Below are 16798 nucleotides of genomic sequence, written 5' to 3' on the forward strand. Positions count from 1 at the left end.
CTAAACATTCCAAGTATTCAACAAAATACATCAGTAACAAACAAGCTGTTTACCAGATCTCCCGTTCTCTTTACATCAAGCTGCTTCTCACAGACAGAGAAAAGGTGAAGTCCGAGAACAGTGTTGATTTATGTAGTTAGTTAACTACAAAAGGAGCCAAGATGGACGATAGCCTACTCTCGACACTCGTTAAGAGCGTGAACAACGTGAAGTAGGCATGATCAACGCATGAACACAAATCAACCAATAAGAACACGACCAATAGTTTTAACCAATCATTAAAGTACAATGGAACACACCATATCACATGATATCTTCATTTTTGTCCATATTTAGTGTACTACATAATTTAAACATAAAAACTGCCCCTACACTGTGCCAACATTTTTTGATGACTGGACCAATATAAATTCTCCAAAATGACCTAAAATAAACTCTTTCTACATTTTTACTTTTTATTAAAAATTAAGATGGCTTTCTTGCTCTGCTGTAAAGTTGCTCTTTCGTAGATAAAGTAGACAGTAACAATGTATATTTGAACATATTTATTCATATTTTTTATACTATGCAAAAGTTAGTTTTAGCTTAATTTTAATTGTTTTTTTATTAATCTTATTTTTTAATCTAAATTTCTTATTAATTAAACTAAGTTTTATAATTGTTTTATTCTTATTATATTTAAATTCTTGATCCTTTTTATCTTATATTTACTGTTATTTTAAAATGATTAAATGTTAAATGTGTTTAAATAGTTATTATTTTCTTTGTCATGTCAATCCCTGTATTTGTCAATACTCGGAGAAATTGAACATGAGGATTGCCCTCAATGTACTTCAAAATAAAGTCAAAATAAAGATTGATTGATTGATCATTACACATTAAAACAGGAGAGGGGACTCCGGGAGAGGGTGAAGGGCGACCAGCTAACCTTATACCCTTTCACTATGGCAAAAAAAAAAAGGACATTGTCATACTAATAACTGACAGACCGTTTTTTTCCCACCATCATACATGTCCATCATATAAACGTAACAGAATCAGAGAAGCCCTGGTGTAGTAGGGCTGTACATGGCCCTAAACACGTCAGTGTGGTTGGCATCATTGTAAAAAAATGTTGAACGTTTCACTTTCTTTTCCTCACCCATATAAATGGTTGTATTGTTTCTTAAACAACAATATAGCAGAGCCACCACAAGTTACCGATTCACTGCCTGTCTAGTAGAAGCTGCCTGGGACTGACTATTAAAAAAGGACAATCCAGGTGAAACCTGGACAGGTGACAACCCTTGTAGAACTTTTGCCAATTACAAGTATAATACATACTTCAAAGCAGGGAAATCACCAAAAAGTCAGTGGGCCTGTCTAAGGTGTTGCCACCCTGTTGAAAAATCTTTTAACAGATTACTCATCATCCCGATTTTACTACTGCTTTTGTTGCTGAATGCGAAAGCTTCAAAATCTAGGAAAAAGTCTTACCTGGACAGCAAAAGCAGTTATTCCAAGAAAAGCAGAACAATCTTAATAACTTTGATTTCAGATGAAACAATAAAAGAGCAGGTGTCCACAATATCCAGTTGCCCATTTGTCCAAAACTCAGCTGCTGGCAACAAAATTATTTGTATGATGTTCTGTTGTTTCAGACACAAATATCTGACCTTTAAAATGTTTTAACATTGCTTTGAATAGTCCTTTATGTAAAGGTGCAATTTTGGGGAAATCCAAGGGAGAGTCCAAAAAAAGAATGAAAGTGAAACCATGCACCGTATATAAAGCAATACAAGCAAGGTGAAGGTGTTTAAACTGTTTAAGCTGTTGGACAAGTGGCACGAAGACACAATTGGCAACAATGGGAAATTTCTACAGCTATGTCTACAGCTATTTCTATGGCGAGGTAAGTTATTTTTAGTTACGGAAGAAGATTTATTTAGTACAACGTAATAATAATTTTAATCTTTTACATCATGACTACCATGAGTAAATCTAGGTCTAGGTGTATTTGCTGAGGGATGAAGATATTGGTTAAATGAAGGAAACTGTTTAATTCCCCATAATGAACAGCATAAATGCCTGACGTGTGTCTATGCTCTTCAGCAAAGTCAATCAACAGAAGTGACAAATTTGCAGGAGCAGCCTGCAGAGAGTCCATCCGAAAACTTATCTGCAAGTTCTGCAAATGGGTGCATTCAGAGTGAAAGTAAGTTGGGTGGAATTAATGCTAATGTTATAATTTTTCACAATCCTTAATTTTTTTTTAAGTCACAATTTTCTGAACAGTTACATATCTCTGTTTCAGACATCTCTGCAGACACACCCTTCTTTCATAACCACATTGACGATGTGGACAAGAGGAACATTTTTGTGGTCAGTGGTGGAAAATCTGAAGAATTTACTGTATTCCCTGCAGAGAAGATCTCAGTCTTACTTGAGGAGGCATGCGCCTGGGCCGGAAAAAAGCCAGAGAAAATGAATCTGTTTTTTAAAGGTAAACAAATAAAATATAAGGACCTTTACATATCAATAAATTCACCAGTTAAGCAGTGCACTACTGTCTAATGTTAAATATTGTCCCTGTTGAACAAAAGATGTATCTTCAAAATGGCAACTAATGCTAAGATTGTTTTTGGAACTGAGCCTGGAGGAAGGAAAAAAATATCTAGATTTTAAAATTGAAGTCATTGTAATTTTAGAGCATTTCTATTGGATTGTTTACATGAAGTTTGACATGATATAGATTCACATTTTGTTTAAAAAAAAATAGATGTTAAGCACAGATAAACTATCATGCAAAAATCCTGATACAGTCTGATACACTTTTGTTATAATTATATTATAACATTTATTGTTGTTTACCTGCAGGGGAACAGCTGGATGTGATGAAAGCCGTGGGTGAGTGTCCCGGCCTACGAAGAGGAAGCAAAGTGCACCTAATTTTTGCTTCCTAAAGAACTTCACACTTTGTTTTTTTAATGTACTGAAGTAAAGTGAAGTGCTCTTCATAGTGGGACAGAATGCACAGGAGCCTCTCACCCGTGCAAGTCAGCCTTCAGACTCAATAATAAGCCCAGTATGGTGCACATGTGTACATTACGCAATGCTGCTTGTGCTTTATGTGCTGTCTGTATTAAATACCTCTGCTGATTGGCAGTTGGCAGTTAGAAATAGAGAATATAGGTGAAGTAATAGAGAGTGAAGGGCAGCACATAGCAAATCTCTTATAATTATAATTTTTAATTTAGTGATCAATCAGATATCTGGTTTTCTAGCTAGGTGGGAGTACATTGTTGACTGACAGGTGGGCAGGAGGCAGTAAAGCTGCTGCGCTCCACTTTAGAGCTCTCAGGGCTTTGGCCTGCACTTGGATAGCTACTCACTGTCCACTGTCCTTTCTCTCTGTGCTAGCTTCGATGGGATCTCTTGAAATGAGAACTGAGAAATGTTATTGTCATAGTTGTATGTACATTACATTTTAAATAATGTTTTATAATAAACTTGGTTAATTCCATGCAGTTTCCTGTGTTTTTTCTTGTAACCATAGAGCCTAGATCCAGTTTTAAATATTGATGCAAAATGTATATAAAAATAAATGTATATATAAAAATATTTTGTTAAATGAATTAAGCAGCACACTCATGTTTTTTCTTATTGTGATAAAAAGAGCATATGGCTGTAGACAAATATTTTAAGGTTACAGTCTGTATGCACCACAACAATTTGATAACATTTTGTTGTAGAAACTGTTTCAAAACGAATTATATGGAGGGTAAAACTATTTATTAAAGTATTTGAATTGTTACAATGATTGGACATGTAGGAGCAAAAATACACTTTTAAAAGTAGCTAGTTTTATCTTTAGCACCAACACAGCACACATACATTCTGTAAATAAGGTCAGATAAATAAACACACATTTACACACTGACCTCTGATGTCTTTAGGATGTTCAGTATATGAGTTAAGATGACAGAGAAAGTGCAGCAAGGAACTTTATACAGCTCTTAAAGGGTCTATGACACATACATTGCTCTTTTTTTATTTCGCTTTTCCTCTACAACCCCTTCTACATCCAGCTACATATTTTTCATGTTTTAAATCCTAAAATCCTTAGCAGGGTTTATAAGTGTACATTTGAACAGGATACCCAAGCATGCATGCATAAAGAAAGGCATGACAGTACTTTAAACACAGAACACAATAAAAAGGTAACACTATATACACTGGAATGTAGAGGTGTGTGAATAAATACCAATTTTTACTTTGTGCAAAAGCTAAATTATGTCCTAATATATTTCTGGCAAAAGTCTTTGACAGTGAGAAAGCATCAAAAGGCCTTAAAGTAGCTACAGAATTTTTTTGTGACTTTCAGTCTGGAAGAATGAAAAGGAAAGTCACAGTAATAACAATAAAACAGATGCTTTCTAGGAAATTCTATACGGAATTGAGTCTCTGTAAGTAAACACACTTCTACTGCCACAACCACTTAACATGTTCTCTGGATTCCTGCTTCCATCCTCCATGTTTATAAATTGTACATCTTGTCAGCTTTAAACATGTTTATACCTAGCAAGTGTTGTGATACAAGATCACAGACTGTTATTTTGATTCTGTCAGTACTGTTAATTCAGCAGGAGCAAAGCCACCAAGTGTGCTGCCTAAACATAACTCAAATGGAAAGTGAAACTGAATGATGATATACCAGACCTCATGGAACAACAGTAAACAATCTATGCTGCCTAAACATTATTCAAAAGGAAAGTGAAACTGAGTGGTTGTTTATAGGCCAAAAAGGGATCAAGAAAATTAGGCGAGAAAAATCCCCAGTATTCCTTATTGGATTTGCCAGGGATTTACCAGGGATTTTTACCCTGCTGAATTTTGCTTCTTAGGGGAAATCCATGTTAGGGAGTTCCATCCCTTTAAAAAAGCAGGAGGGAAGAGGGGCTTTAGTCAGCGTAAGCTCCCAAGACAAGACATTGGACACATGGAAGGAAGAGAAAGGCTTAGCAGCATGAAGAACATATTTGAGAAGGTATGTTTCTTTTATTTTCATGTGGAAATAAACATTATCACATTGTATGAACAATTTACAAATTATTATAGTCACCTCAAGTGTACTTTTTACAATATTGTGAATCTAATAGTATAATTTTGTTACAATGTCCTTAATTTTTTGCAATGTTAATAGTATTACAGCCTATTAGAACTATGTTAATACACCTTTCAAATTGACTGTCAATTAACTAAATCAACCACATAACATGACCATCTACTCATGGATGGGTATGAACATATTTATATTACTCTCACATTCACATATTATTTAATTGAGGGATAAATACTTTAAAACCTAATATTGAAACATTGAACGCTGATTTGAGGCTGAATGCACTTCTGTCTGCAGACATAGAAAAAACCCACTAAAGATAAAAAAAAATTGCAAAGCTCTTTCTCATTTTTGCTCACAGGAGATTCTAACTTTACTGCAAATATAAGCAAATCCAACTAAACAAATGAATATTTATCTGCTTTAACACCTTGAGGAGGAGCACAACAAGTTCTAATTTTATCATATTGTTAAACATATCCTACTGAATACAACACTGAAACTTGTCTTTCAACATAAGACAGGAAGAAACTGCTGCAAATATTAGATCACTGCTTCTAATTAATATGCAAAAAGTAAATTCTACTGAAATCAAAAACTGGTAAGGTCATTTATTCTCACTCTAAATTGGCAAATGAGTGTTTGTCTGTAGAAGAAGATCCTGAAAAGATACTGTCATTATACAAAAAAACACTTTCAACCCTGCACTTATTTGAGGCTGTCTTCTGTAGCTGCATGTGACTGACACTGACACGATAAAGACCCATATCTCTGTACTAATTTTAGGTTTAGTACTGTTAATGTAAATTTAGGAAAAATAATTTCATCATATTTCCTTACAGAAATATCACGCACAAGAAGTCAAGAATGTACAGCAGGCCAAAGACTCTGGACCCCAGAAAATCTCACCAACATGTACAGAAAATGGGATAAAGGAGCTTTCGAAGGACCAAAGCGAAAGTAGGTTTACATCTGGCTCAAGTCCTTGCGAAAACTCATCTGCATATTTTTTAAATAGTACAGACAGCCTTCCATGGACTCAGAGCCAAGGTGAGTTGAACATAATTAATGTTTATATCACATTTTCCACCACCCTTAATTTCTCCAAGTCACAGTTTGTCTCATAAAACAATCACAATTTCTCTATTTCAGACATCACAGCGAACACACAAAAGACTGAGACTGCCATTTCTTCATCCGTCACACCTGATTACACTGATGATCTTTACAAGATGAGCATTAATGTGACTTGTGTCGGACAATCCAAGATTTTTTTTATATTTCCTGCGGAGAAGATCTCAGTCTTGCTTCAGGAGGCATGTGACTGGGCTAAAAAGAAGCCAGAGAAAATGAACCTTGTTTTTGATGGTAAACTACTTACTACTAAACTCTCTTCAAATATTAAATAATGCACCATAGTGATTTTTAAGCTTAGTAATCCTGATACTTTACTTGTTTTACCTGCAGGTGAACAACTGGATGTGATGAAAGCAGTGAGCGAGCACCCCAATCTGCGAGGAGGAAGCAAAGTGAACCTCATTCGTGCTTCCTGAAAATCACAGAAACAAAGTTCCATTCTACAGAGTGTGTACATGCATGTAACAGCTTTACTAATCACTGTATTAATTGTATATATTATAATAAAAGTGCTTACTTGACAGAGAATATTGTGGGTTTTCTCACTGGCCTAGAGCTACCTACTGTCATGCAAAGTGAACAACCATACAGTGTTTTTGGTGGCATACAGACATAGTTAAAAGTAAAAACATAGCGCAAAAGTATTCCAGATCTGTTTGTCTACTTAATACAGCTGACTAACTAACATTTAACTTGATATTGTGTGTGTGTTCATGTCTGGAACTCAGTACTGTATTTTCTATATTTGCTAAAGAGAGAAAGTTACTAGAGAATGAAAAAACTATGGGAATGCAGGTACACAGAGTGTGAGTGGATTCCAGGATAATTTGGGAATGTGCAATGGTCATTGTTATTAAATAAATATATTGCCCAATTTAAATAAATATTAATGACAAGGCAATAATAGTTGTGCTTGTGTGTGTTTTTCTTATTAGAACTAATTTGCTAAATTAATATCATTGTAGTCTTCACTCTTTTATTATTAAATGTTTTGTCACACCTGAGACCACTTGTGTGTGTGTGTGTGTGGGAGAGAGTATCATTATTGATTTATTGCCACTGCTCATAGTGTTGAAGAAAGAGGTGCCAGTGTTATTGAAGCTACAGAACATACAACATAAAAATAATATATATAAAAAAAACATAAACATAAAAATAATAAACACAGACAAAATAACTACATAAAACATAGATACACTTGGGAATAACTTGAGAGTCACGTTTAAGGTGCACAATACTGGCAGTGCAGTTAACAAGAATTTGGGTCAAATATATACCATGATATTGGTTCAGTAACTGTCAATCGTAGGAAAATATTGATTTTATTTTGACTTGTGGAAAACAAAACTATTTTTTTCTGACAAAAATAGAACTATGAGAATGGAGACTTTCAAATGTGGACACATGGATAAATACCCTGACAGCAAAGAACATTTGTTTTGGTATTATTTTATTTTATTGTGTATAATTTGGAATTTAGGGGAAACATTATTGTCAACAAATTATTGTCATTAATGAAAAACTTATTGTTGAATTATTATTGAAATTTATTGTCATTCATTTTCAATAATTTCAATGTATTTCAATTCTCAACCTTATTATAATACTAGCAAAATATTACATTAACAAAGTTAAAAACACAAAAAATACTGTCTGATATATATTTTACAAAGTCAGACCTATTCTGGTGTGAAATTTATTTTAAAAAGATTAATTGATTAAGTTGATGGGCCCCTCTTTACATGAAAAATGGTAAACATTACAGTTTAATGAAAAAAAAAAACATTTGAACATTTGAAGAGTTGGTGAGGTGGGTTGCTCTTATGTTCTTAATGTTTTCATGTGTTAAGATGATTGTAGAAGTATTTGTTTGGGCTTTTGGTGTCGCACTTCTTCTGTCACTAGTTTTGTTTATTTAGTTAATTATTGCATTTGAGATTTGGTGTTTTTTTGTTGCTGTTCTCTTTTTTTAGTGTTTTTCAATGTGTGTGTAGTTTATAATAGCTTCTGTGGCCTCAGAACCAATGAGAACTGTTTTTTGCTGTAGCCAATAAGAAACAGGGAGCATTCTTGTTTTAGCCAATAAAAACGAAGAGGCGTTCCTGGAAGGGGGCGTTTCTGCAGCCTGCGACTCTTTTCACCAAAACAACAACACGGGCAATGGCGTCGGGAGCTCAGGCGGATGATCAGGGATCGGTAACGGTGTTACAGAGCGTTTATACGGAGAAAACACGTTAAACTTCTCGAACACACCTAAAAGACAGATACGCAGATCCGTAGCTACACAGAACACAAGGTGAGCGAGTTTAATCAGCATGTTCAGACTCTGAAAACTTTCCGTTACTGTTAACTAGTGAACTGCGTTCAGGAAAGTTAGCACTAGCATGTTTAGGCTAACGGAGCAGTAATATCCTAAATAGTGATATTAGCGGTCTGAGTGAGCAGCAATGCTTATGATTCTCTTATTTCTTTCTTAACTATTTTCTCTGCACCGCGCTTTTTATATCTTTTGATCTATTTACCTAAAAGCTCCGAGCGCCGTTTATCCGACCGTCTGAATAACCACAGCCGGGGGTACGTTTCCCAAAAGCGTAACCTAGTTGCTAACTACGTTAGCAACTTACATAGTCTGGACGATGCAGCTGCGACGCAGGTGTTTCCCAAAAGCGTGGTTGGAACTATGGAGGTAACCACGTTAGTAACTTGCATAGTGCGAACCTTAGTTAAGCTACTCAGGTGTTTCCCAGAACCGTGGTTCCAGCGAATGTTCGCAACTACCGTGGTTCAGCTGCGTCGTTCCAACTACAGCTCTAGACCTGTCGTTAAGAGCTTAGTTGCTGGTGATTAGTGCAGACGGTGGACGGTAGGATACAGAAATCTGATAAATCACATTAATATTGCTGCACGAGGATTTAAGATATCAAGTGTACCTATTTTTTTAATGTTTGTGTTAATTACATTAATTGAGCCACTTCACTTTTACCCATGTGCGCCCAGGTAAAATAATAAAATTCAGTCCTTTTTTTAATGTATGTCTTTAACATTTAGCTTTATTTGGCAAACATGAATTCAGTGTAGTGAAAAGAGAAGTGCTCTTTAGCTAAAATGTATTTTACAGTCTTGGAAAGATGTATGTTAATTATTCAAGCAGGCATCTCTTGAGTAAAGATAACTTGTGCTGTGAACATTTATGAAATAGTTAAACCCATTGTGCTATATGCACTCTGTGAATAAGATATGCAATAAGCAGGTGTTTTGAATTACCTAATTATCCTCTGCAGGTAACAGGGCCAGACAGAGTGTGAATACAGAAAATTTATTATTTAGCCAATACAACGTGTCTCTAGGCCTATACAAATGTTATCAATCAGTATTTGTTAAATAATATATTACAGGAAATACGTAGAAATATGTAGGCTACATTAATATATATGTAAAAAACAATAACATTAATTGCCATTATGAGAAAAAACATTAAGAGAATAAAACCACGACTGGGATTCGAACTAGGCTTCCATCCGGTGTCTGTCGAGTTTTGCTACCCTGTCAAACCGTATTATCCTAGTGCATATTTAATTTTTAAATATAAAATTGCTAGAAAAAGCCCCATATTTAAACATGCTTTCGGTAGAATATTTGGAAAGCCTGATTCAAAATATCAGGAGACAGTTTAGGGTTATTAGGGTGATTATAAACCTTATTTTTTTTATTATTGCTAACTTATCATTACTTTCATTATCATCAGCTGTCATTTACGCATTTGTAATACTCAGAAATAATGGCAAGGGGTTTCTGGTTGTTTAATGCAACCAAAAAGAACAGAATTACCATAAAAAAATAATAAATAAATAAATAATGTTTCCACGCATGGGCCCTGGTGTTGAGAAGCACATCTCGATGGGTTGCACAATTCGACAGAACACCGCACGCTGCACGTTGTAGGCGCTCTGCTGAACCACTGAGTAACACATTTCTCATGTCTCATTTTAATAAGACTTCTTCAGAATGGTGATTATTTTATTAAAAAAAATATTGCAATAGCAAATATGTGTATGTTTTTTTTTAAGTAACACTGTCTGTTACAAATAATAATTAATATATAGCAATTATTGTCTACATTTTACTTGCAGTTCATTGTTATTTTATTAATAGTATTGTTGTCCGTTATGTTCTGGTGATAATTACAATATAAATAGCCTAAATGATACATTAGTAACATATTTTTGGCATAATATTTTAAAGATTGTGAGTTTTGCACGTTTTCTGCTGGGAAAGTCTGGCCGAACACATCTGGAAACACCTTAGTTAAGATCACGGTGGTTCAAACCAACATAGTTCAGACTTCTGTGGTACCAACAAAGTACGATGGTTTCGGGAAACGGTCGTACTTCAGATGTTAGTTAGTTTAACGATGCATCGTACCACGTTAGTTCAATGCTAGGCTCCGTCGTTGTACGGGAAACGCACCCCGGGTCATTCCACCGAATGGGTGCCATTTGCTTGTTACTCTTCCAAAGTAAACATAATTATTTTTTAACTCTTAATCAAACACATATATTTAACTATTAAAAAAAGTCAACTAATTCATTTGATTTTCTCTTTATGACAAAAAACACTATATATGCATGCACATTGTTTTTTTCTTAAATATGCATAGCCATTTTTATCTTTTCAAGAACACTAAAACCTGAAATTCAGGACTGATTTTTCTTTGCATAGAATTAGTAAAAACATGAAAAATAGCTAAATGGCAACTGTGCTGATAGCATGAGCACACTAAGTACATTTTAGTGATTTCCCAAAAAAAAAAATTTTTTAAGAAAAATATCTTAGAAATAATATCTGATGTAGATGTGAACTTGTAGAAAGTTCCAAATATTACATATGGGCTAATGTGTTACGGTAACAGGACTGAGGGATAGCCAAGGGACACAACTAAAATGCGTATTTTAACTTAAATATTATGGATTTATTATAAAAATATATAGATATTTTTTTAAGGCATAGATGGGATTTGGATCACACAACAATGCAAAAAATACGCCTCTGAAGGATTTTAATAAATATATTTCATAGTAAAGTTGACAGGTAACAAATTCTAATGTGTTCTAATGTGTTCTAAGTGTTAATGTACAAGACACTATGCTTAATAACAAAATGCATTTTAAAATAGTTTTAGTGCACATTTAGACATGTATTTTCCTGGGGACAGAAATGGCACTGATTCAGTGAAATTAAGTTTACCTGTTTGTTTTTAGTGTCCAGGCTGGGTAACACTGCAGAAGGGTCTGTCAGAAAAATGACATTATTGATTTATTGCACAATAAATGGAAATGACCTTAATAGTATTTGATAATCGCCTGTTGTGTTTATTTGTATATTTGTTCACATAAATAGCAGTAAGCTGTATTTTAGCAAGCCATGCGTTGGTCATAACCAATGTTTTAATAACTATGACTCCGTAAACAGTGTGGACTGCAATAGCTGAAAAAGAAGTATAGCTATATTTTCCAAACAATAATTCATTAAAATTGTGGTGTCTTTAAAAGGGCATGATTGCTTTGTTATTTTTTTTAGATCAGTGGCATTTAATTGTCTTTTAAATGACAATCATATTGTTTCTCACAATGATTTCATAATAAATAATTGTTTGTTTCAAATATTTAAAGATTAATTGCAAAGTTTTTTGTTACAATAAACACTTGTGCTTCGCTCCACTCTTATTGTTGGAAAAATGTGAAACTAAATACACTTATTTAATTGTTGAGATCAGGTTTTATAAAATGTTAGTGGTATTTGTACAGGCTACTACATTCATAGTATTGTGACATCATTACATCAAATGCGTGTATAATCTAAATTTCTCATTCTTCTGGAAGATCTTTGCTTATAAACTCGTGTTAACATTTTTAAATCAAATGTCTCCGTTTCACTGAGAAACGTAGAGTACTTTTCCATGCAGTGCCACATTTGGTCACTGAGAGGCGCTACTTGATTTCTCTTTTATTTTTTTAGGCAGGTCTACTTTAGTGTTACTGGATTTTCAGAAAACTAAAGTTATTTTATCTGCTTTGGTTTGTGTTTGGTTACCAGCCTGTTTTACACAGAACTTTTACTGTGCAGCAGGTTCAGGAGGGTACGCTTAAACATGCAGTGTGTGTTTGAGTTTCGGTTATTTTTTTTATCTGCGGTCGGTGTGTTAATAACACATCAACAAGTGTATGAAGTTTATGGTAACGTTTAGACTCTGTTTGTTACTAATTTTAATCAGAAGACTGTATAATATAAATTTCTCATTCTGTTGGAAGATTTGTGCTTTTAAGAAAGATTAGTGCTTTTTATTATATTTCTCCGTTTTTCTGAGAAACTTTAAGTATTTTTCCATGCAGTGCCACATTTGCTCACTGGGAAGCGCTACTCGACGAAATTACGAAATTATTTTTAAAGTAGATCTACTTTAGTTTAGCTGGATTGATCGCGGTTGTGTGAAGGGATTGATCTCTTAGTAGTTGTCCTTTTAATGTATGTTTAGAAATAAAAGCAGTTTAAAATCAGTATAATTTGTGTACTAAAAATGTGATTTTCTCGTTTCTTATTGGACAGTCGGTGAGCTTATTACCATTTCCACTGGTCTGAACTCAATGAGGTAGATACGCGTTTATCGTGTAGTATTTCACAGCTCTTAACGACCCGTCAGCGTTACTCTGTACTTTTAGAAAGTGTCTGTGGATTAAAGCGGTAATAATTGTTCTCCTGTTTTGTATTGTGGAGAATGACTCCCCTGGTTGTGAACCATTGTGGGTATCGCTTCTCGGCCTTTTGGCTAAGATCAAGTGTAGTATCTGTTCTTATCAGTTTAATATCTGATACGTCCCCTACCCGGGGACCATATATTAAATTGATTTTTGGAACAGGGAGATGGAATAGGGGCTTGCTCCGTCCACTCCACGCATCGACCCGGTATTGCAGTACCTCCGGGAACGGTGCACCCCCCTCTATCGGTTAAAGATAGACCTGAAAGTTGTTTTATGTACTGAGTAGTGTATATAGTTTGGAATTATTTGTTCGCTGTAAGTTTAAACCACGCGGGCTTTTAGAAAACTGAAGTTATTCGCTCTGCCTTTGTTTGTGTTTGGATATCAGTCTGTTTTAAACTGAGCTTTTAATGTGCAGCAGGTTTACCAGGACAGTGCTGTTGAACATGCAGTGTTAAAATCATTATGTAGCTGTACATCAACAAATGTATGAATTGTATATAGTTATGTTTAGACTCTCAAGTTGTTACTAATTTTAATTTGACCATAGGTTAAGTAATTTTTTAGGTCCATTACAATTTAATTTAATTGTTATGAAAGCCTATTTCCACCTCTACTAAGTCATATTTATGAGGTACTCACTCTGGGGGTATTATCTCATAATTATGACTTGGTGGAAGATGCTTATTTTTATAGCTTCAATAAAAAAAAAAGATGTTTCACTGTTACGACTTGAAAAAGAACTTTGGGCCAGAAATTAACAAACAAGATCCAGTGAGATTTTTTTGTTGTTGCCAGTAAAACTGCTGTCTCACCACATTCTATTTGTTTTAGATTTTGTTGTTCTGTTTTAAATAAGTTTTTTCTATTACTGGAACTTAAGATAACACTTTATTAATCAATGGCTATTTTACTCTTTTTGATGAAAAAACTTCTAATCAATCAGTTAAACACGTTTAACTACTATAATTCATATACATTTTTTAATAAGATTTAGAATTTTTAGAGATCTTTAAAGGAATTTGGTTTACTTTACGAGTTCAATTTAATCCTTGTTTAATGAACTTTTGAGTTAAACTTCTTAACGTCCTTGTATTTAATCTTAATGTATTTTTTGTTAGAAAAACTCTTTTAAATCCAGCACCTGTTGGGCAAATAGTCTAGAATGCTCTATAGAACTGTTTGAAGGTTCATAAACAACATGATTTCCAGTTACAATGAGTTTAAAAGTTTGCCCTGTTCATATTCTAGCTTTAGTATTCAGGTTTCTAATTTTAAGAAATATTATTCTGGTAATTATGTTGTCATATTAATGTAGTTTTTGTCTAAAGTGTGCATACGTGCACATTATCAATGTATCTACAAATAAACTAGGACTACAAATAAACTAGGACTTTGCAACAGCAGGAGAGGGGAGGTTTGTGGTTTACCAAAATCCGAATACTAACTAGTAATTCTGGTTGATCTCAGACATGAAATTCAGTCATTTAGTAAACGTGTAGGTGTTCAGCGCAAAAAGACACTTAGTAAACATTTAGGAAATTAATGTAAGTTAACGATCTACTTTATGTTAAATCAGCAGGCGTTGGGTCAGGTTTGCAGGCCTCATACTACTTTTCCCTAATTTACAATAATTGAGCAAGTTGACTAATTAACCTCGCTAATATTGTAGAAGGTAGAATAATCTACAGTTTAGGCCAGTGAGAAATAACTATTTTGTGCCTGAACAGCGGTTTTAGTGTGTTTGAATGTAGATGACGGTCACTTTATTGTATTATGTGGTTATACAGGTGTGTCCAATTGATCAGTTTAAACCGCTTGATTGAAATGTCGTCAAACTATTGTTGATCTACTGTGTTGAATGTTTTAACTAGTTTCTCGTTCTGTTGAATTTTTTTATACTCAACTCGTGGTAACATTTTTTAAACTTATATCTCCGTTTTTCTGAGAAACCATCAGAAGGTACTTTTCCATGCAGTGCCACATTTGGTCACTGGGAGGCCCTACTCGACTTCTCTATTAAATTATTTTTAAAGCTATTCTACTTTAGTTTAGCTGGATTGATCGCGTTTTTTTAAGGAATTGATCTCTTAGTAGTTGCCCTTTTAATGTAGGTTTAGAAATAAAAGCAGTTTAAAAGCAGTATAATTTGTGTACTAAAATGTGATTTTCTCGTTTCTTATTGGACAGTCGGTGAGCTTATTACCATTTCCACTGGTCTGAACTCAATGAGGTAGATACGCGTTTATCGTGTAGTATTTCACAGCTCTTAACGACCCGTCAGCGTTACTCTGTACTTTTAGAAAGTGTCTGTGGATTAAAGCGGTAATAATTGTTCTCCTGTTTTGTATTGTGGAGAATGACTCCCCTGGTTGTGAACCATTGTGGGTATCGCTTCTCGGCCTTTTGGCTAAGATCAAGTGTAGTATCTGTTCTTATCAGTTTAATATCTGATACGTCCCCTACCCGGGGACCATATATTAAATTGATTTTTGGAACAGGGAGATGGAATAGGGGCTTGCTCCGTCCACTCCACGCATCGACCCGGTATTGCAGTACCTCCGGGAACGGTGCACCCCCCCTCTATCGGTTAAAGACAGACTGGAAAGGATCTCTCAGAGTTGAGCAGTTTAAATAGTTTGTGATGTGCTGAACATGCAGTGTGATTTAACTCTTGGTTGTTATACTTCTTTTTTTTCGCTTTTTATGTTAATAATATTACTATCATTGTGCAGCTGTACATCAAAAAGTGTATTAAGTGTTTATAGTTGCGTTCGATTTGTTACTCATTTTACTAAAGAAGCTAAAGCTGACTTCATTCACACGAATTCCCAGTTCCACCTTAAATGCAGCATTAGTTACCTCAGTGTTGACATTACTTTGAATGAAACCCATGTCTCAGTTAAGGTGGAACGGGAATTAGCTGTAGCTTTAGCCTCGTGTTTACACTGCGTCCTGAATTTGATACTAATTTCTGTGGTGATTTGTTTATGTTTTGCTGCGTATAATAAACATAATCAGCACAAAGAAGCGATATTAAGAAGTAAACTCTTCAGCAGAGCTTTTGGTGTGTTTCTGATACCGTGATGAATCTGCTGACGGGGGAAAAACTGAGTGAGCGGTGCAGTTCTCACACAGCTCCTGTTTTGGGTCCAACACTGTATACCCAAACCGTTTTCTTTCTCCACTGATAAAAAAAAATGCTGGAGAATATTTTTTTTTGTTTTGTAATTAATTTGCTAGCTGGCTAACTGTAGCTGCTATTTTACTTAGTGTTGTGGAAATGCGAGCAGTTTCGCCAGTACGGGGCTTCTGCTAAACTCTAGCTGAGTGTAACGTGTTGAATCTGCTGATGGTGAAAAAAGCGAGTGAGGTTTTCTGCGGTTTTCTCAAATCTTCTGTTTTTAGTTTACACGTATAAAAGCATACCTGTCAAGTTTTAGATTTAAAAATAAGGGATATTTTCCTCTGTCCGCTTAAAGCCGTCCCACCAGCCCAACGAAGGTTCAGTATCTCTTACATTTTAAAACAGGTTTACAAAAAATCTAAAATAACCACATGTGAACCACTTACACACTACAATTAGATTATCAGAATCTGAACATGTTGTGGACATTCCTACATATGTCATTCTTTTAATACAGCCAAATTAAAAACCCTTTTCTATATCTTTGTTTTTATTTAAGATTTCATGTCTTTTTTTGTAATAAATGCACTCTTTTATATGATATATTTTTTATTTATTTAATGGATTTAAAATTGAACAAAGAGTGCACAAATTCTGCAAAATGACTGTTGGTGACCT

General features: G+C 34.5%; 2 non-coding genes across 2 annotated transcripts; both read left to right on the forward strand.

Moving 5' to 3' along the window:
* The first annotated feature begins 13041 nt into the window (after positions 1–13041).
* On the forward strand, positions 13042–13232 carry LOC125804085 (U2 spliceosomal RNA). The gene has a single exon (XR_007440584.1). It is a non-coding gene; the product is annotated as a U2 spliceosomal RNA (small nuclear RNA).
* A 2151-nt stretch (positions 13233–15383) lies between these two features.
* Positions 15384–15574, forward strand: LOC125804086 (U2 spliceosomal RNA). Its single transcript, XR_007440585.1, has one exon. It is a non-coding gene; the product is annotated as a U2 spliceosomal RNA (small nuclear RNA).
* Positions 15575–16798: the final 1224 nt, after the last annotated feature.

Source organism: Astyanax mexicanus, chromosome 8, assembly GCF_023375975.1.
Source record: "Astyanax mexicanus isolate ESR-SI-001 chromosome 8, AstMex3_surface, whole genome shotgun sequence".
NCBI classification, from domain to species: domain Eukaryota; kingdom Metazoa; phylum Chordata; class Actinopteri; order Characiformes; family Acestrorhamphidae; genus Astyanax; species Astyanax mexicanus.